The sequence below is a fragment of the Bubalus bubalis genome, chromosome 22 (genome assembly GCF_019923935.1).
Source record: "Bubalus bubalis isolate 160015118507 breed Murrah chromosome 22, NDDB_SH_1, whole genome shotgun sequence".
NCBI classification, from domain to species: domain Eukaryota; kingdom Metazoa; phylum Chordata; class Mammalia; order Artiodactyla; family Bovidae; genus Bubalus; species Bubalus bubalis.
Window position 1 is genome coordinate 23,728,769 of NC_059178.1, and position 21,175 is coordinate 23,749,943.

Genomic DNA, 21,175 nt, shown 5'->3' on the forward strand with positions numbered 1-21,175 from the left:
CCCTCATTGTCTTCTCCATTCTCAGTGGGAGGTTTCCTCTTTGCTGCACCTCAGATCAGTCCTCCTTCCACACTTCTATTCCTCACTGAGCAGTGTTTTCTATCACTTGCTGTTTGAGCTCTGGCTTCTCAGATGTAGAGAACCTGCCTGCCAATGCCCAAGACATAAGAGATGCAGGTTCAACCCCTGGGTTGGCAAGATCCCCTGGAGGAGGGCATGGCAACCCACTCCAGTATTCTTGCCTGGGAAATCCCATGGACAGAGGATCCTGGCCGGCTATAGTCCACAGGGTTGCAATGAGTCAGACACGACTGAAGAGACTCAGCATGCACAGAGGGAGTTTAGCATCACTATGAGCAGAGACTGTAACCCTGGGTGTTCAGGGTGTGGTCTCCTGAGATCTCTTGCCCCTTCCCCATCTGTGATTCTGAGCTCCTCCCTCAGGAGTAGGTCACTGGTCGTTCTGTTTTCATCTGCTTTCTTCCCGTGGCTGCAGTGGGTTTTCTCCAACACTCAGGGCTGCTTGGGTTAGTTTCTCTTCCTCCGGAAGATGAGTGCTTTAGCTCTGCAGGAGAGAGAGAGGGAAACCTTCCAGGTAGGGTTCTGTGCTCCTGCCCGTGGAACTGGCTCTTCCCTTTCCCCGGGTATGCATTACAAGGCATGCTCTGCTTAGACATTTTCTAAGCTTTTCTGTGAGCACTTGGAAGGGATTTGTGGAGAAATCAGCCTGAAGATGGTTGGACTCCTTTAATTTCTGTGACTGCCACGGGCTTCTCAGTCTCTTGCCACTTCACCCTTAGCCTCCACCCCGACTGAAGTCGGCCTCCTGGCATCCAGGTGTATCTCTCATAGATAAACACATTATTTATGTGTTTACATTTTCTGTTCACAGTATCTCTCCAGGGACCTCCTTTCCAGAGCACAGGGAGCATGGGTTTGATTCCTGGTCGAGGAGCCAAGATCCCACATGCCATGTGGAACAGCCAAGAAAATAAATAAATAAATACAAAATAAAATGAGAACACATTATCTCTCCCTGCAGTCCGCTGTCTCTCAGACGTGGGGCCTGTTGTCTTGCCTCACAACCTCAGCTCTCCTGTGAGTACAAAACAGTCATGAATTTTCATTGTGTCCAGATTTTCATTGTAAGTGTGGGAGCAATCTTTTTCTTCCTTTCCATATCCCCAAGTGGCAATTGAAAGTCCCCAGAGTCCTTGTTTTCTTAATAAATCATTACACTAAGGCATCATTTACCAAATCTTTTGGTCTCAGGACCCTGTTACATAAAATTTGTTGAAAATCCCAAAGATCTTTTGTTTCTGTAGGTGATATATGTAGCTATTTCCTGTATTAGAAATTAAAGCTGATATTGTTGCTGTTATTCAGTTGCTAAACCATGTCTGATGCTTTGCGACCCCATGGACTGTGGCCTCTGTCCTCCTTTATCTCCCGGAGTTTGCCCCACTTCATGTCCATTGAGTTGGTGATGCTATCTGATCATCTCATCCTCTGCCACCCCTTCTCCTTTGGCCCTCAATCTTTCTCAACTGATATATGTTTAAATAATTTATTAATTAGTTTAAAAATAAGAATAATAAGCCCATAATATATTAACATAATTCTTGGGAAAATTAAACACATTTATAGAACAAAATATATTAAGTGATGAATATTTTACTGATTGTTTTTATAATGTTCCAAATCTCTTTGTTGTTTGGTTTAAGAGACAGTGCAGTTGGAGTCTTATCTCTCTTTTCTGCGTTCAGTGGGTTACTGTGTGGCATCATATAGCCTCTGGATAATTCCACTGTAAACTCATGAGGAAATGAGAGTGAAAAGTAGGAATGGTGTTTTAGTATTATTATGAAAATAGGTTTGACTTTGCAGACCCTCTAAACAAAATGGGATTGACCTCCTCCAATGGGAGGAAATGAAACTATACCCCTATCTTCTAACCCTCACTCTAATGAATATTTATCAAGTCCCAGTGTATTAGAAAGTTCAGTTTTCTTGTAATATGCTACACTTTTGAGATCTTAGGAAAGAGAAAAAATATAAAGGCAGACATGGATCTAGTAAGGGACTGAAGTCATGTTTGAACCTAAGTTGACCCATTTCCAAGCCTGGGCTCTTTCTCCACTGCCCTTCTGTCTTGGGTGGTTTGGAAAACAGACATACCTAAGTGCACCCCACAGTTGGCTCCTCTTGCCTATGGCATTTCTCACCTTGTGTAGCTATCAATAATGTTTGAAGATTGTTGAATCTTGTATAAAGCTAAGTCATGAGCATTACCTTTGGATATTTAGAATTATACAGGACTATATGTGCAGGGGCTTCCCCAGTGGCTCAGACGGTAAAGAATCTGCCTGCAATGCAGGAGACCCAGGTTCGATCCCTGGGTTGGAAAGATCCCCTGGAGAAGGAAATGGCAACCCACTCCAATATTCTTGCCTGGAGAATCCCATGGACAGGGGAGCCTGTTGGGGCTACAGTCTATGGTGTTGCAAACAGTTGGACATGACTTAGAGGCTGAACAATAACAACATGTGTATATAGGCAATTTATAGATTTCTTACTGTTTCAGATATTAACCAAGCATGTTTAACACTTTTCAAAAGTTAACATTGTATGTTGTTCTACAAATAGGCTATGGTAAGATTTGTACTTAAACTAGAAAATGATTGTTTTCAACATATGACTCATTTTCTATGAGTGAAAGGAGGTTGAAGTATAGAATTTGTTATTAATAAAATACACCTATTTTGATATTCTCTTCTAATGTAGCATAACTCAGATTAGCAGCTGGTCAGCAGTCTAACCTCTGAACAGCTCATGTTGGAATTCGGAGTTACTGTAAATTATCCATGCAGCTTGCAGGTGTCAGGACCCGTGATGATAAATAGTGAGAGGACAGACACGATGGAGTCTGTATATGATGGAGTGCGTGTAAACATATGCTTTGTTCTTTCTTCAAGTCCATTGCATCTTTGTTGAATTTTATGATGTATTAATATGTCACTACACATTTAGGTCCTGAAGCATAAAATATATTCTAGCCAGAATGCTTGCCAAGATTCTAGTGCCAGAATTGGAATGCTGGAATGTGTTTATTGAACAGCATAAACATAATGAATAGGGTTGCAGGTTTGTATTTTACTGTAAAACCTCAAAATGATGAAAAGAGAAGGAAAGAGAAATGACAAGTTCTTTAAGAACTAAATCAGTTCTCAGGCACACACCAATATCATTCATAATGCAAATGCCCATGATATAAATAGCCTGCTTTATTGAACTCATTGTGTTAGACTCTTTCCTGGGATTGTTTCTGTGTTTCACAATTACCCTTGAGAGGGGGTTAATACTCCCATTTTACAGATGAAAAAACTGAGGTTCAGAGATGTAGGAGACTTGGCCGCAAACCCAAAGCTTATATTTGAGCCTGTATCAACCAAAATGCAAAATCTATACATGTCACTCACATTTCACCAAGTTTACTTTTGCAACAGTTGAGAAGAGGTAAGCCAAATTTATAGTTGAAATATTAATTCTTGTGCTTAGAAATTCGAGTTGTCAATTCTTTGTTAAAAGGCAATTCAGTATGCGGAATTATATCCTAAGATTTGACAAATCAGTAACCTGACTTATTGCATACAAGTCTGATTTAAAAAATTTAATTTACTAAGGTTTTTCAGGGAGTATCAATGCATTTGATTTAAGAGCTCTTTGAAAATTATTCATTGACTAAGTATTGTTCCTCTAATGTTAACAGCCATTATGTAAACACCATGTCCTTGGCCATCAGGAGGGGGAAGGGGAGGAAACTGTGTTTCAGTGGACCTAGTGTTCAATGTTGATTTATATATCACAAAATCTTGTAGAATGAGCACCATCTTTCCTTTAGAGATGAAGAACTATAGATTCAAAAGAGAACCAATTTGTACAAATTGTGCAGCTTGTAATTGGCAAAGTCAGTATTTATATGAAAATATGAGTTGGCAAAATCATATTCATATGAAAATATCACACATTCATTTGACAATATGAAGATGCTAGTGACCCTCACTGTGCTGAGAGAAACCGTAGTCTCTATTTTACTTGTTACAATTTTCATAACAGAGTAAGCATTTGTTGTAATAACATTGATTACATATTTACCATCATGTAAACATAACTCTTCCATGGACTCCAAATCAAAATAATTAGATAACGTTATGTACTTTTTGGGCTTCCCAGGTAGCATCAGTGGTAAAGAGTTCACCTGAGAATGTGGGAGACTTAAGAGATGCAGGTTTGATCCCTGGGTCTGTAAGATCCCCTGGAGTAGGAAATGGCAACCCACTCCAGTATTCTTGCCTGGAGAATCCCATGGACAGAGGAGTCTGGCAGGCTGCAGTCCATGGAGTCACAAAGAGTTGGACATGACTGAAGCGACTTAGCACACAAGCATGTACTTTTTATGAGTCACACAAAATAAAAAGTTCAAAAGGCCATTCCATCCTCTCTCAGGCTGGTAGCTTTTTGGGGGTGTGACTTGTGATGGGACCAGTGGATCCTCATGGTTATGTGTCTACTTTCATCCATTCTTTGATGAAGGTGAACCTCTGGCCCAATATGATGCTACCCAGCATTCTTTGCCTGCAGACTAAACACTTTGCAAGCCTGTGGACTGTGGTGCTTGCTGAGATCCTTTGGAATTAAAGCACACTGATACTTGGAGTTGGAGAAGGCAATGGCACCCCACTCCAGTACTCTTGCCTGGACAATCCCATGGACGGAGGAGCCTGGTAGGCTGCAGTCCATGGGGTCGCTAAGAGTCCGACAGGACTGAGCGACTTCACTTTCACTTTCATGCATTGGAGAAGGAAATGGCAACCCACTCCAGTGTTCTTGCCTGAAGAATCCCAGGGACAGGGGAGTCTGTTGGGCTGCCATCTATGGGGTCGCACAGAGTCGGACACGACTGAAGTGACTTAGCAGCAGCAGCATACTTGGAGTAGGTATGAGATTAAGATGAATCACTGCCTTTTGCAGAGTGTCAGGTTTCCAGGGTATTTCAGCTGGCCAGGTGGTCCTCCCAGGAGGTTAGTGGCCTGTGAGGGTATCAGTGTTAGTTTCTGCCACTGGTAGATTTGACAAGTGGCTAGGGCAGTCAGTGGATCAGCATCCATGTCCACTACCATGGCTTCTCCATTCATGCACCCATCATGCTGCCCCTTGGGTGGTCAAGGGGGTGCTGGCTGATGTCAGTTGACCACATCATCTATCTGGCTGTTGTATCTGCCTCTTCTGTGATGGCTTCTCCCTGCTGGGCTCCAACCTAGGTTAACAAGTCCTTCAAGCTCTTCATACTTTGTCCTTTAAAGATCCTCTCATGGTCCTTTAAAGATCCTCTCCCTAGACCTTTTTCCTCCCAATCTTTTTTTTTTTCTTTTTGATTAAATTTTTATTGAAGGATAATTGCTTTACAGAATTTTGTTGTTTTCTGTCAAACCTCAACACCTCCCAATCTTTTTAAAAATTTTTATTGGAGTACAGTTGATTTACAATGTTGTGTTAATTTCTGCTGTACAGCAAAGTGACTCAGTTATATATTTAATATATTTTTATTCATATTCCTTTCCCTAATGGTTATCATAGGGGTTGAATATGGTTCCTGGTGCTATACCATAGGACCTTGCTTCCTCCCAGTCTTCTGGTCATTCTCCTTCCAGACCTCTGACCAGCCATGCAAGTTGTGCAGCACTGCCCGGAATCTTGCTTCCTGGGTCCAACAGTCCTTGGCACCTCTGAGTACTCCCCTTTCCCTAGTCTGTGAATACCTGAGCAAGTGACTGTAGACGTCTTTGCAGAAGGAAGGATTGGATGAATCATTAACGTACATACTTGCCATGGTTTCTGAGTCCTTCTTAGGAACTCAGTTTTTCTTTTAGTTAACGGTCTTGGTGTCTAAAAACTGGCTCAGGTTCAGACATTAGGCAAAGGACCATGAATTTTCTTGAGGCAGCCCTTCTCAACTTCCTGCTCATCCACCTTTGATTTGTTTTGATCATATCATTGGACACTATCCTTGCTGCTGTCTGTCTCTCTTTCCATAAAAATTGCTGAGTTTTATTAACCATCCCTGTTACCCTGAATAGGTCAACAATTCCTGGCTGCTATTCCAGCTGCCATTCTTGATGATAATCGTGCTCAGCTTTGCTGTCAGGAACATTGCTCTGTAATAGCGTCTCCTACCATCAGCCCTGGGCTTGGAGGCCAGCACCACCAAACATAGCAGTGTTGTCTGTACCTATGTAGCTGGTACATTTCTTACCGCTTTGGTAAACTGTGTGTCCTCTGGGACCTCCTACAGAATGTGGTCACCTGGTAGGTTTCCTGGCCTTCGTATGTCCTGGAAAACATATGCTCCCATGTGTCTGTATCTTTTCGTCCTTTCTTCTGTTGTCTGCCAGAGTGTGGACTGTTGCTTTCTTCAAATTTTAAGGAGTCTCCTTAGCAGCATGTCCACACTGTCTTCTAGGTTCAGTTTTAGGGAGCTACGTCTTATATGGTGGGTGATGATTATTTCTGTATCAGTGACCTGTCCTTTATTAAATTGTATGTTCTTCCCCACTAGGTCTGGGACTTTCAGCATCCCACCTGAGCCCATTCTCTCAGCTCTGACCTTGTGTGTAGTTCTGGTCCCACAGCTCCTTCAGCATCTAGACCTTCTCCTCCCCCAGCAGATCCAGCACAGGCACAGCCACGTTGTGACTTGACCTAGTAATTTTTCTGGACGCTTACAGGGGAAGTGGACTGTATTGTAATGGTAATACTTGTTTTCTTGCCAGGCAGAGGCCTCAGCATCTTTGTACAGGGATTGGTGAAGCCTTAGAGAGGGGAGTGGGCCACTTGGTTAGGTCAACAAGGTTCATGGAAATTTTGTGAAGCAATCTTTTCAAGTGATTTGACTGAGATGCTCTTATCTGGAATCTCAGGGTCCCTCTCCTTCGCAGAAAGGCCATGACCTTGGCACAGCAGACTTGCTCAGGCTGGCTGAGAAGTCAAGTTTCCTCTTATATTTGAGCCTGAGGCCTCCTCATCAGCCTTTTCTTCTCTCTGACTGCAGGAGCTGCGAGTCTCCGTATACGTTCCAAGGAGGCTGTGTGGTTAGTCTCACGAGTTGAGGATACCCCTCCACCCCTGCCGATTCTCCCCCCATGAGTGTGCATAAGTGTGTCCCATCAAGAAATGGTGCTTATTTCTGTTCTGCTTGAATCTGGGCTGAGGTTGTCACTCGCTATGACCAAACAGAATGGGGCTGAAGTGATGGTTGTGTTCCTGGACTTCTGAGCCCATAAGAGGCCTGGCAGCTTTCTTGTTCTCTTGGAACCCAGCCACCATGCAATGAGGAGCCCAAGCTCCACGGAGAGGTCAACTTGAAGGACAATTGAGGTGCTCCAGTTGAAATGCTAAACTGACGTCTTAGAGCCAGAGTCTCGTGCCCGCCATAGGAGTGAGCCATATCTCATGAGCCCTCAGGTGGCCCCAGGGAGCACCACATGGAGGAGCAAAGCTGCACAGTTGAGTGCAGTCTCCTCACAGATCCGGAGAAGGCAATGGCAACCCACTCTGGTACTCTTGCCTGGAAAATCCCATGGACAGAGGAGCCTGGTAGGCTGTAGTCCATGGGTTTGCTAAGAGTCGGACACGACTGAGCACCTTCACTTTCACTTTTCACTTTCCTGCACTAGAGAAGGAAATGGCAACCCACTCCAGTGTTCTTGCCTGGAGAATCCCAGGGATGGCAGAGCCTGGTGGGCTGCTGTCTATGGGGTTGCACAGAGTCAGACACAACTGAAGCGACTTAGCAGCAGCAGCTCACAGATCACAAGAAAGAATAAAATGAGCCTTATATTAAGCCACTAAGGTTGTCAGTGGAGATCAGAGAGAGTCCCCTTAAACTTCATACTGCGCTGAACATTGGTGGCCTCTGTTTTGTTGTCTTTCTCTAGTGTATCCTCAGCAAGGAGCTGATCCTGGTGCTGGGAAAGATTGAGGGTAGGAGGAAGGGGTGGCAGAGGATAAAATAGTTGGATAGCATCACCAACTCAATGGACATGAGTTTGAGCAAACTCTGGGAGAGAGTGAAGGACAGGGAAGCCTGGTGTGTTGCAGTCCGTGGGATCGCAAAGAGTCGGATGTGACTTAGCAACTGAACAACAGCAGCAGCAAGAGCAAGCGGATCCCGTTGCCCTTGTAATGACTGCTTCACCTTTCAGAGAGCACGATATTGTATAGCGTATTCCTATCCACTGGTGAAAGTTTTCATCACTACACCCTTATCATATCCCAGGGGCTGTCAGTTCTCTGCTGGTGGTGGGTCCTCCTTGTGGTCTGATGGCTGTTGTTGCTGCATTTCTGGTACCAACTTTCTTGAGTCCACCAGAAGACACTCTGAAACTCAGAAGTTTGCATGAAGAAAGTTTACCTGGGAGCCCCTTTGGCAACTGCATCTATAAGGGAATGTGAGAAGCAGCTTAGGCAGGGGGAGAATTTGGACTAAGATGTGAAATCTTGGAGTGGGTAGCCATTCCCTTCTCCAGGGGATCATCCTGACCCAGGGATAGAACCTGGGTCTCCTGCACTGCAGGCAGATTCTTTATCGTCTGAGCCACCAGGGAAGCCCATATGTATGTTTCTGTATTTGAGAGGATTATATACCTGAGAGCAAAATTGCTGGATCACAGTGTATATGTCATTCCAGCTTTAGCAAATACAGTTTTCTAAGATGTTTGAACCAACTCATACTTCCATCAGGAATGTATGAGGGTTTCATTATATATAGTTTCATATTTCCTTTTAATTGTTGGAAATGTGATACTTTATATAACATACATGTATGAGTATTTCTGATTATTCCCAGTTAAATGATACATTATTTAGAAATCTTTGGAATTCACTAATGTTTAAAAAGGTCAACGTTAGCTTTATTTGGTTGTTTTAATATATGATATTAAACATTTATTGAAATTTTCTACCAGTTTAATTTTTATCTGCTTAAAACTTTAGCATACGTAATTGAAGGATGGGTTTTCCTTTCAACAATGTTAATTTTATGTCTCTGGATCCCTTTAAAAAGAGACAAATCTGTAGTTATTATGTTTTCTAGATTTTTGTATTCTTTGATAGAGGCTAGAAGACCAAAATGGTACTATTGGGTTGGCCAAAAGTATCGTTTGGATTTTTCCTTAAGATGTTACGTAAAGAAACTGAATGAAGCTTTTAGCCAACCAATATTTCCCCACATGACGTGTATCTATGATGGGGTCCAAGTTCATGGATACTGTGTTTTGGTTGACTGCCTTCAACACATGGGCTTTCCTGAAAATTTTAACCACCTTAGGAAGAAAGAAAAAATTTAACCTTAGTCTAAGGTGTCATCTTTTTTCAGCATCATTTCTTTTAATGAACATTGTCAATATGTCAAAATCAGGTGCTTTTCCTCACCCAACATTTTGTTATGGTTATACTCCTTGTCAAAAAAGAAAAAAAAAAAACCTGCATCATCATTTTATTTAATATATTCCATAGTTTAGATATACTAGAATTTATTTAAATAAATTACTGCCAAACATTTATTTCTTGGGTCTTCTAAATAATGCCAACTTTTTATATCTATAAAATATGGCTTTCTGTGTTAGTTTGATGAATTAAGCTGAAATTCTGAAAGGGCCTATTATATTGGGTTGAAGAGTTTTTCTAGATATTGTCAAATCAGCTCCAGAATCTTATTTGGTAGTGTCTTACCTCTGCTGTTGGGTATACATTTTCCTGCACTTTTATTGACACTTTATTTGCAGTGTATCACTTTTGCCAGTCTGATACTATAAATACTATATGTTATTGCTTTAAATTTTATTCCTTCTTTCGTAGTGAGGCTGAATATATTAGCATATTTTCATTGGATATTTTATTATTTCTCTTGCAAATTGTCTTTCATCTGGTTTTAATTGGTTATGCATCTTTTACCAGTTACTCCCAGCTGTAGGCCCTTTGCTTTTCCGTGTGCCCATATGGCTTATGCCCCGTACTCTATATGTCGGTGTCAAGTTTGTATCTTTCCTTTGTTTTTCAATTCTTACTGTAATTTTGACAAACTCATTTTTGTTTATTGTTTATGAGTTATGAATAAGCCTTATGCTTTTAAGACCTTTCCAACCCCAAGGTTTTCCTCTGATTTAGATCTCAAATTAGTGTGTCAGCCAGAGTGAACTGCTTACTGTTCTCGTTCTGTGCTTTTTCATGGTATTTTCTATGCCTGGCAAAAGCACTCCACCTCCACACATACACATACATATGTATCACTATAACTGCTACCAAGAATAAGCACCTGGTAAATACCAACCTTTTGTCAAGGCTTCCATCAAAGATGACCTTCTTTTTGAGCCTTTGCTATGTCTCTTTTCTTCCTCCTCTTGGTAAAGTTGACTGTTCTTTTCTGCTTGTTCCCTCTACCACCCCCAAAGAAGCTATTAGAACACCTCCAACACTTTAATCCTGTAGATTGATTACAGGCTTGCATGCTCCTACTGAACTGTAAATTTTTTGGACAAAATTTGTATTATGTCCCTCTCCATACCCCACCCCCCACCCCCACCCCCGAATGTAGGGCAGTTACACAACAGATGTCTGCTGAGTACTTGCAGATACACAATTGATGGAGATAAGTTGCCCAGGCTTGGAGGGCTGCTGAGAAGCCTAGCCTATTTCCAAGACTCTGTTCTTTAAAAAAAATATTTTATTGAAGTATATTATTGTGTAAATTTTAGGTACACAGCACAGTGATTGGTTTTATGTATAAGTGTGTGTCACTCAGTCATATATATATGTTATGGAAAGAAACCAAATGAACCGTTTGGCCAACCAAATGTTAGTTGCTCAGTCATGTCCGACTCTTTGCGACCCCATGGACTGTAGCCTGCCAGGCTCCTCTGTCCATGGAATTCTCCAGGCATTCTTACTGGAGTGTTCTTACTGGAGTGAGTAGCCGTTTCCTTCTTCAGAAGATCTTCTCAACCCAGGGATCCAACCCAGGTCTCCTGTATTGCAGGCAGATTCTTTAGAGTCTGAGCCACCAGGGAAGGTACTCCCCCCACCCCTCCCCGCCCAACACACACACACACACACACACATATTTTTTTAGATTCTTTTCCTTTACAGGTTATTATATAATATTGAGTATAGTTCATTGCTGTGTGGTAGGTCCTTGTTGATTATTTTATACATAGTAGTGTGTGTATGTTAATCCCAGACTCCTAAGTTATCCCACCCCCACCCCTTTCTCCTTTGGTAACCATAAGTTTGTTTTCCACGTCTGTGAGTCTCTTGTTTTGGAAATAAGATCATTTGTGTGTGTGTGTGTGTGTGTGTGTGTTTTACTGTACCCCATTGCTGCTGTTTTGCTTGAGGTTGCAAGGACCAGGAATGGTTATCTTCTGTACAGATACCCAATTCAGAAAATTCAAATCCAAATCCTCTCTTTTTCTTACCTAGCTTTCAGCTAGCTGGAACTTTAATTACTTGTGTAAAGATGAAATCTCTTTCTCCTTAAAGGGAAAAACTGGAATAGCCAAATACTTTTAGGTGGTTTTATGGAAGATTATCTATTTTCTTTAGACCCAAAAGTCCTCCCACCCCCAGTTTTCTTGTTTCTTACTGAAAATGCTACTTTTTTTTTTTTCCTTTTAACTAAATTGTGTTTTGCCCATTATTTTTTCTGGTTGGTAAAATTTGTATTGCTAAAGTGGGATTAAGCTTAATGGTTATTGTTTTGTGGCTAGAATTGCATGGAATAAGCTTCCTTCTTCCAAAAAGTAAATGGATTGCATGGTTCAGCAACTAACACAAAACTCATTTAATGTGACAGGAGAGCATGGTTTTAAAAGTTAAGATACAGGTGATCATAAAGTCATTGACTTCTTTTGAATTGGAAGTGACCACAGAAATTGCTGTCTCTTCGTATCACCAAAGTCAACATTGTAGAAATGTATTTATCTAGCTTTTGACTAAATTGCCTCCACTTGCCTCTTCTCATATCACCACTAATTTTGTATAGTTCTAATTATTGTCAGGTTTCTTCCTATAACAGGTTCTATAGCTCCTTTATCTCTCCACTGAATGCCTGTTTGTTGGGAACCTACTAACCTTATATACTCAGTTATATACTTGGACCATTGCAGTATTCTTAACTGGCCTCTTTTTCTTATCCATCATGAGCTGGGATTGCAGAAGGTCGGCTTACACTGCTTCTCTTCCTACCTGGTGAAAGGGTACCTGCCACTTCCAGGCACTGTGACCTTGGACATTCACTGAACCTCATTGTTGTCAGTCACTCAGTCGTGTCTGACTCTTTGTGACTCAATGGACAATAGCCCACCAGGCTCCTCTGTCCATGGAATTCTCCAGGCAAGAATCCTGGAGTGGGTAGCCATTCCCTCCTGCAGGGGACCTTCCTGACCCGAGGGTTGAACCCAGTTCTCCTGCACTGCAGGCAGATTCTTTAGCATCTGAGCCACCAGGGAAGCCCTCTGTTACCCTTGATATTCTCAGCTATAAGGGATGATAGTATGTCTCCCACCTCACTAAGTGGTTTTACAGGTTAAATGGTGTGCATTGCTGCTGCCGCTAAGTCGCTTCAGTTGTGTCCAACTCTGTGCAACCCCATAGACGGCAGCCCGCCAGGCTCCCCCGTCCCTGGGATTCTCCAGGCAAGAACACTGCAGTGGGTTGCCATTTCCTTCTCCAATGCATGAAAGTGAAAAGTGAAAGTGAAGTGACTCAGTCATGTTCAACTCTTCGCGACCCCATGGACTGCAGCCCACCAGGCTCCTCTGTCCATGGGGTTTTCCAGGCAAGAGTACTGGAGTGGGGTGCCATCGCCTTCTCCAAAATGGTGTGCACAGCAGCTCCTATAAGGACCTCACCAAAAAGACCTTGCGATCAGTGGTACAGTGTCCTAGAACTCTATGTCTGTCCCGTGGACCATCCGGGGGAAGGTCTGATCTCATGTCAACAAGCCTCCTGGATGGCAAAGCCCCCACTGGAGTGTCTGAGTTCTCTCCCTCATCACTGTCTCTTGGAGTGAAACACTTGCAGCCGGCCTGTCCTTTGCTCCTATTCATGTGCTGGTTGTTGAAACTCTTATTTGTTCTTGTGTCTTGTTCCTGAGAGCAGGTGCATTTTGTTCGAGTTTCTCTTCTGTCCAGGTCCAGGAATGTGCCCTTCGTAGGGAAAACTCAGGATGTGGATGCTGTCATTTACTCAACACCCTGGCGCCTTCCTTGGAGGCCAGTCTATTCTTTCAAGCTGGTTTTGGTTCCCTGGGATGGACACCGTTGACCCTGGTGCTGTCAGGGAAGCCCTATCTCTGTCCTGAGGAAAAGTCTTCTAAACATGAGCCAGTTAGATGAGACACAGTGAAAAAGCCATTTTGCATTAGATGTGAGAATGGAAGAGGTCAAAGGAGAGACTAGGAAGCTGTTATAGCCCATCCCCACCATCTGTGCCTATGGTTATAGTTTTTAAATTATTAGACAGCAACACGTTTTTCTGAGACAGAAAGTTGGCACTTTGAAAAATATTTATTTTCTTGTTTTTCGAGTTGTGCCTGAGGCACTGCTGGCCTGAGGAAACTCGGGGCTCTCTTCCTCCCTTCCCTTCTCAATTAATGGCGGGCCTTTCTGTGCTGTGTTCAGATTACAGGAAGGACCCAGAGGAAACAAGGTAAATCCACTGTTTGTGTTGACCACCTTGGGAGACAGGCCAGGTGCTGCCCTGTGACTTGGGTCCCATCAGGGAATATCTGTGGCGTTGGCATTCCTGCTTGACTGCGGGCTTCTGGGTAATGATGCAAATCCAGTTTCAAGTTGTATTATCATTAATAATTGTGTAGAAAAACTCCCTTTTCTTTTTCACCCACTAACTGTACCAAACACTGAAATTCCACTTATGGACGTGAATGTTTTTCTAACTGTGTGGAACTGAGTATATTTCGTGTTAAAGAGATCTCTGATATTCCTGTTCTGTTTCTGGAGAGTGAAGGTACCTTTTTCCATCAGGGTTATTCTCTATCTCAGCAATTTGCTCAAAAAACTGGTAGGATATTATTGTTCCTATTTTTAGCTTTTATTTCAAGATCATAGGTAGGCATGGGGAGAAGTTTCTTTTTTTTTTTTTAAGTTGCTTATGGTACTTTCAAACTGTGGTCCTGGAGAAGACTCTTGAGAGTGCCTTGGACAGCAAGGAGATCAAACCAGTCAATTCTAAAGGAAATCAACCCTGAATATTCTATTGGAAGGACTGATGCTGAAGCTTCAATTACCTATTGCTTATGATGTGTGTGTGTATATATATATACACACACTCACACACACACATATTTATTTATTTTATAAGCTTTATTCTCACCTCTTCTTCTACCTGCCACATTTTCTTACTATCTCACAGAGCAGTTGGCATGTGCTCACTAAATGCAAACTCATTTACGTAATTATTAGGAGGGAAAACTGTCTTCATAGGAAAAAATCAAACTATTTCAAACTAAGCAGGAACTGACTTCTGTCTTATCTAATGCTATTACATGACATTTCATTTGCTCACACTGATTGCTGTATATGATTAAGCTTTGTCTGTTCTTTCCTAGTGGAATGTCCTGGAACACCAATCAGATCAGATCAGTCGCTCAGTCGTGTCTGACTCTTTGAGACCCCATGAATCGCAGCACGCCAGGCCTCCCTCTCCATCACCAACTCCCGGAGTTCACTGAGACTCACGTCCATCGAGTCAGTGATGCCATCCAGCCATCTCATCCTCTGTCGTCCCCTTCTCCTCTTGCCCCCAATTACTCCCAGCATCAGAGTCTTTTCCAATGAGTCTCTTTACAGCATTGGACCTTGCTTCTATCACCAGTCACATCCACAGTGGGGTATTCTTTTTGCTTTGGCTCCATCCCTTCATTCTTTCTGGAGTTATTTCTCCACTGATCTCCAGTAGCATATTGGGCACCTACTGACCTGGGGAGTTTCTCTTTCAGTATCCTATCATTTTGCCTTTTCATACTGTTCATGGGGTTCTCAAGGCAAGAATACTGAAGTGGTTTGCCATTCCCTTCTCCAGTGGACCACATTCTGTCAGATCTCTCCACCATGACCCGCCCATCCCCACGGGCATGGCTTAGTTTCATTGAATTAGACAGGGCTGTGGTAGTGATTGGATTAGATTGGATATGCTGGTAGAAATAAGAAACCATTGGTTGAAAAAAATTTTCATCACCATCCCAGATCTCTGCCCCTTTCCTCCTCAAAGGGTCCTATGACTTTGGTGTCTGTCAGGAAGCCTTCCTCATTCCACACTGGCCATCTCTGGTATCTTTAGAGCCCCGAACCTGAGAGCCCTTTAGCAGAGGAGTTTTTTGTTTTTTAATTAATTTATTTTTGGCTGTGCTGGGTCTTTGTTGCTGTGTGCAGGCTTTCTCTGATTGCTATGAGTGGGGGCTACTCTCTGGTTGCAGTGAGCGGGTTTCTCACTGTGGCGACTTCTCTGGTGAAGCACAGGCTCTAGGGCGCTCAGGCTTCAGCAGCATGTGGTTTCAATGGTTGCAGCTCCCAGGCTCTAGAGCACAGGCTCAGCAGTTGTGGTGCCCAGGCTTAGTTGCTCCTTGACATGTGGGATCTTCCCAGACCAGGGATCGAACCCGTGTATCCTGCATTGGTGATGGATTCTTTACCACTGGACCACCAGGGAAGCCCCCAGCAGAGGAGTTTTGACTGGAGCTGGGATGCTTAGAGGTTGATAACCAGATAGGTTGGGAAGATGTAGCCAGGACCCAGCAAGTAGAAGAAGGTGCTGCAGAAGAGAACTGAGAGAAGAAAGGAACGTGAGATTCACTTCTCTGTAATATCGTTGGACTTAATATATACACACACAAAAAAAGAAATATAATACATACATACACACAAAATTTTCTTTTTTTAATTTAATTTTTTTAACTCCAAAAACATTTTATTTTGGGGTATAGCTGTTTAACAATGTTGTGATAGTTTCAGGTGAACAGTGAAGGGACTCAGCCATATACATACGTGTATCCCTTCTCCCCCAAAGCCCCTCCCATCCAGGCTGCCACATAACATTGAGCAGGGTTCCCTGAGCTGTAAGGTAGGTCTTGGTTGGTGATCCATTACATGCAACATTTTTCTCTGAGAATATCAAATTGACCCTGCAAATCAGCCATGGACTCTCAACCAGAGTTTGGCAAAAAAGGAAGAAAGAAAGAAAGGAGAGAGTGAGGGAAGGAAGGAAGGAAGGCTGGCTGTGTCCATTCCAAGAGATCACCTCAGGCTTTCTTCTAATTTTTTTTTTCCTTTAATTTTCATGAACATGAGAACAAGTTTCCTTATTTTAAAATGTAACAAAACATAGATTTGCATAATTGAAACATTTCTGAAAGTGTAATTTAGAATTTGGCAGGACGTAGACTTCACAGAGGGGCGAAACTTTATCGTTGGAATTTTTATATCTTAAAGACCGCATGGTGAAGTATTGCCTGTCATTTCAAAAACTGTTTTCTTAAGGAGAATTTTTAGCTAAACACATTGCTTTTTTTTTTCTTTTTTTAAAGACATGGGTAGCATTAAACATCATTATTATATTACTGAGTTTGAAAGATAAAAGAATTAAATAATTAGAACTGCCATTATCATAGTCAAATTATATTTTCTGAAGTTTAAAAATTCAACCTGTATGTTCTCAGTATATTCTAGTTGATCATAAGTGGGTGGTGTTTTTGGCAGAACTTCAGTACTTCGTTTATAGAACTTCTGTACTTCGTTTATAGGTAAACATCACATTCTGTCAATCCTCACCGGTGACTAACTCCTCACATATGACAATGGAGACTTCTAAACAGCCATAGGGCTTGTATTATAAATTATAAAGTAAATTAAGTTATTTTGAAATTTGCTTTTGGAACGTTTCCAAAGCAGGATTACTAATGCCTCTTGTCAGTTTGTTTAGGAAATAAGCCTTCAGTTTGCAATATTATTCAGAAAAAAGAAAAATGGTAAGGATACTTTAAATCTGATATTATCCAGGGCTAGAGTTCTACCATAATGGATAGATTGATTCATTATCTTTTGTAGCATGATACTAAGCAAGGATTCCAAAATATGCAATATTGTTGGAGATAAAATATCCGTAAATCTGTATGTACTCTGCATGTTTGGAGAAGGAAATGGCAACTCACTCCAGTATTCTTGCCTGGAGAATCCTGGGGACGGGGGAGCCTGGTGGGCTGCCATCTATGGGGTTGCATAGAGTCGGACAGGACTGAAGCAACTTAGCAGCAACAGCAGCAGCAGCAGCAGCACTCCAACTCTTTGCCACCTCATGGACTGTAGCCTGCCAGGCTCCTCTGTCCATGGAATTTCCCTGGCAAGAATACTGGAGTGGGTTGCCATTCCCTTCTCCAAGGGAGCTTCCCAACTCAGGGATCGAACTTGTCTCCTGCATCTCCTGCATTGGCAGGTAGATTTTTTACCTCTGATGTACCTGGGAAGTATAAATCTGTATAGTCTCTGTCAAAGCTGGCCCTGTAAGCATTCTCAATGGTTACTTTGGGAGAGAAACAGAAATTTTGGTGGGAGTTGTGGGGAGAACAGTGGGCCAGACCCCATATTTGCTGGCTACAGGCTTCATTATGGCCACCTACAGGTCTTTTGACTTTCTCTAATGTTGCCTGTGGAATTTTTCCCATGGTTTGCCAATGGAAAACCTCTTTGAAACTAAAATATTGAGAAAATGTGACTAGGAGTAAAGTGAAAACTGAGTATAATTTACAGCATAAAAAGTCCCGCCTAAAACTTATATGCAGAGTACATCATGAGAAACGCTGGACTGGAAGAAGCACAAGCTGGAATCAATTTTGCCGGGAGAAATATCAATAACCTCAGATATGCAGATGACACCACCCTTATGGCAGAAAGTGAAGAGGAACTAAAAAGCCTCTTGATGAAAGTGAAAGAGGAGAGTGAAAAAGTTGACTTAAAGCTCAACATTCAGAAAACGAAGATCATGGCATCTGGTCCCATCACTTCATGGCAGATAGATGGGGAAACTGGAAACAGTGTCAGACTTTTATTTTTTGGGCTCCAAAATCACTGCAGATGGTGACTGCAGCCATGAAATTAAAAGACGCTTACTCCTTGGAAGGAAACATATGTCCAACCTAGATAGCATATTGAAAAGCAGAGATACTACTTTGCCAACAAAGGTTCGTCTAGTCAAGGCTATGGTTTTTCCAGTGGTCATGTATGGATGTGAGAGTTGGACTGTGAAGAAAGCTGAGCACCAAAGAATTGATGTTTTTGAACTGTGGTGTTGGAGAAGACTCTTGAGAGTCCCTTGGACTGCAAGGAGATCCAACCAGTCCATCCTAAAGGAGATAAGTCCTGGGTGTTCATTGGAGGGACTGATGGTGAAGCTGAAACTCCAATACTTTGGCCACCTCGTGTGAAGAGTTGACTCATTGGAAAAGACTCTGATGCTGGGAGGGATTGGGGGCAGGAGGAGAAGGGACGACAGAGGATGAGATGGCTGGATGGCATCACCGACTTCTATGGACATGAGTTTGAGTGAACTCCGGGTGTTGGTGATGGACAGCGAGGCCTGGCATGCTGTGATTCATGGAGTCGCAAAGAGTTGGACACGACTGAGTGACTGAACTGAACTGAAAAGGTATGCAAAATGGCAACACTGAATAGGAACTTCAATTATTTGGGCATAAATCTTCCCTGTGCTGTGTGCTAAATTGCTTCAGTCGTGTCTGACACTTTGTGATGCCATGGTCTATAGCCCACGAGGCTCTTCTGTCCATGGAATTCTCTAGGCAAGAATACTGGGATGGGTTGCCATGTGCTCCTGCAGGGGATCTTCCTGACCCAAGGATCGAACCCGAGTCTCTTATGTCTCCTGCACTGACAAGTTCTTTACTACTAACATTACCTGGGAAGCTCAGATCTTCCCTAGGCAAGTAGATAACTGAAAATAATTATAATTATTGTATTTGCTTTAGATAGATTTATCCTTTTACAAAGCAACTTAAAAAAAAACCTATTTAGTGCTTTTTAGTAATAATAACAAAGCCATACTCTATAGTGGTAAAGTCTTAAAGTCAGAAAACATGGCTTTGCAATCCGATATTCATGGGCCAGGTGACTTTGGTAATGTAATTTTGATCCATCCACATCTTTCTTTCCTATAAAATAGAATTAACCATGCTTGCCCTGAATGCCTCACCTAGTTTTCTTGAAAAGCAGATCAGGTAATAAATATTGTTATTTTGTTTTTTTTATATTGGTATAAATTTTATATAGTTGACATAGAACATTAAATTAACTTCAGGTGTATAGCATAATAATTCAATATTTGTCTTTACTGCAAAATGATCACCACGACAAGCTTGGTTATCCATCATCACATTATTTGCTATTTTGAAGCAATGGCTTTAAATGAAAGTATGGGATCATTATGGGTTTAGTTCCTAACATTCATAATATAAATGGAAGGGTCTGTTTCTGATTAACCTACTTCGTTCATCAATATAAAATTAATTTCCTCACATTTAGTGGATTTAATAAAACATTTTAATAATATAGTTATGAGTTTAGCTTTGACCCCTCATACATCTTAAAGTCCTGAAGGAATTATAAACTTAATATTTGTTTTCACAGTTAGGTAACACAAAGTTATTGATTGCTGTTTAGGTACTTACTGGCACTGAGTAGCTGATCTCAGCAATTGCTGTATGTTAGTCGTTCAGTTGAGTCTGACTCTTTGTGACCCCTTGGGCATTAGCCCACCAGGCTCCTCTGTCTGTGAGATTTCCCAGGCAAGAATACTGGAGTGGGTAACCATTCCCTTCTCCAGGGGATTTTCCTGACCCAGGGATTGAACCCGGCTTTCCTGCATTGCAGGCAGATTCTTTACCTTCTGAGCCACCAGTGGCTACTTGGCATAATAAATCTTCCTGCTCTGGAAAACTACAATCAGTTGTCCCCTCTGCTGGGCTAAGGCCTGTCTTTTAGGGACCCTTGGACGCAGTACTTTGTCTCTGCTCCTGTGATATTTAAGTCACACTTGTTAAAATATAGATTCCTGGCCATTTTGCTTATGTGACCTTGGGATTGTACTTGTCTAATAAGATCTCCAGGTGCTATGATATATACTGATGATGTATACTAGTGATTCCACGTTACTATTTCTTGGCTGCTAAATTCTCAGTGTCTGACAAATAAGTGAGCATAATGAAATCTTCTAAATTTTATATGAGGAAAACTCAAGGGAGTTGGACAGCAAGGAGATCAAGCCAGTCAATTCTAAAGGAAATCAATCCTGAATATTCGTTGGAAGGACTGATGATGAAGCTCCCATACTTTGATCACCTGATGCCAACTCATTGGAAAAGACCTCGATGCTGGGAAAGATTGAGAGCAGGAAGAGAATGGGGCAACAGAAGATGAGATGGTTAGACGGCATAACTGACTCAATGGACATGGGTTTGAGCAAACTCTGGAGACAGTGAAGGGCAGGGAAGGCTTCTGTGCTGCAGTCCATTGGTTTGGAAAGAGACACATCTTAGTGATTGAACAGCAAGAGGGGGGAAAACCCTTATCATGCCTAAGATAATGATATACACTTTTAGATTTTTTTTTTGCCAACAGCTGTGACTAGCTTTGTTGTTGTTGTTGTTCTATCTATGATAGGCAGCATTATTTTTGCAAAAAAAAAATAAAACCTGGAGATGCAAAGATGAGTTTTAAAGATTTCAACTTCTTTCCCACCTTTCTTCCAACCAAGGCCTGTGAATGTCAGCTAAGAAATTTTAGTATCTATGTGGAACAAGAGTGTTGTGTGGCCAACCGTAATGGACATTGGTTGGGCTCAACCTCCAGCTGAAAGAAATGGTTGACATTTTTCATCTGACCATTGACCGTTTGGGAGTGCTTTCACTGACATTACTGACACTGTGTAACTGGATTTCCTGCTTTTTACATGATTTATCCAACCTGTTAGTCTAGAGATCCTGATAATGTCTAGACTTCAGAGGAATTTGGAAGATTTGCCTTTTTTTTTTTTAGCT

At 42.0% G+C, this 21,175-nt stretch overlaps 1 protein-coding gene and 1 long non-coding RNA gene across 2 annotated transcripts in view; one reads left to right on the forward strand and one right to left on the reverse strand.

The window, feature by feature from the left end:
• DLGAP1 (DLG associated protein 1) overlaps positions 1-21,175 on the forward strand; it is a 785,192-nt gene that overhangs the window by 30,813 nt on the left and 733,204 nt on the right. The gene's annotated exons all lie outside the window — the stretch shown is intronic.
• LOC123331209 lies at positions 15,471-20,144 on the reverse strand. The gene is made up of 2 exons (XR_006547732.2): positions 19,808-20,144; positions 15,471-15,898 (listed from the first exon to the last, which is right to left on the reverse strand). It is a non-coding gene; the product is annotated as an uncharacterized LOC123331209 (long non-coding RNA).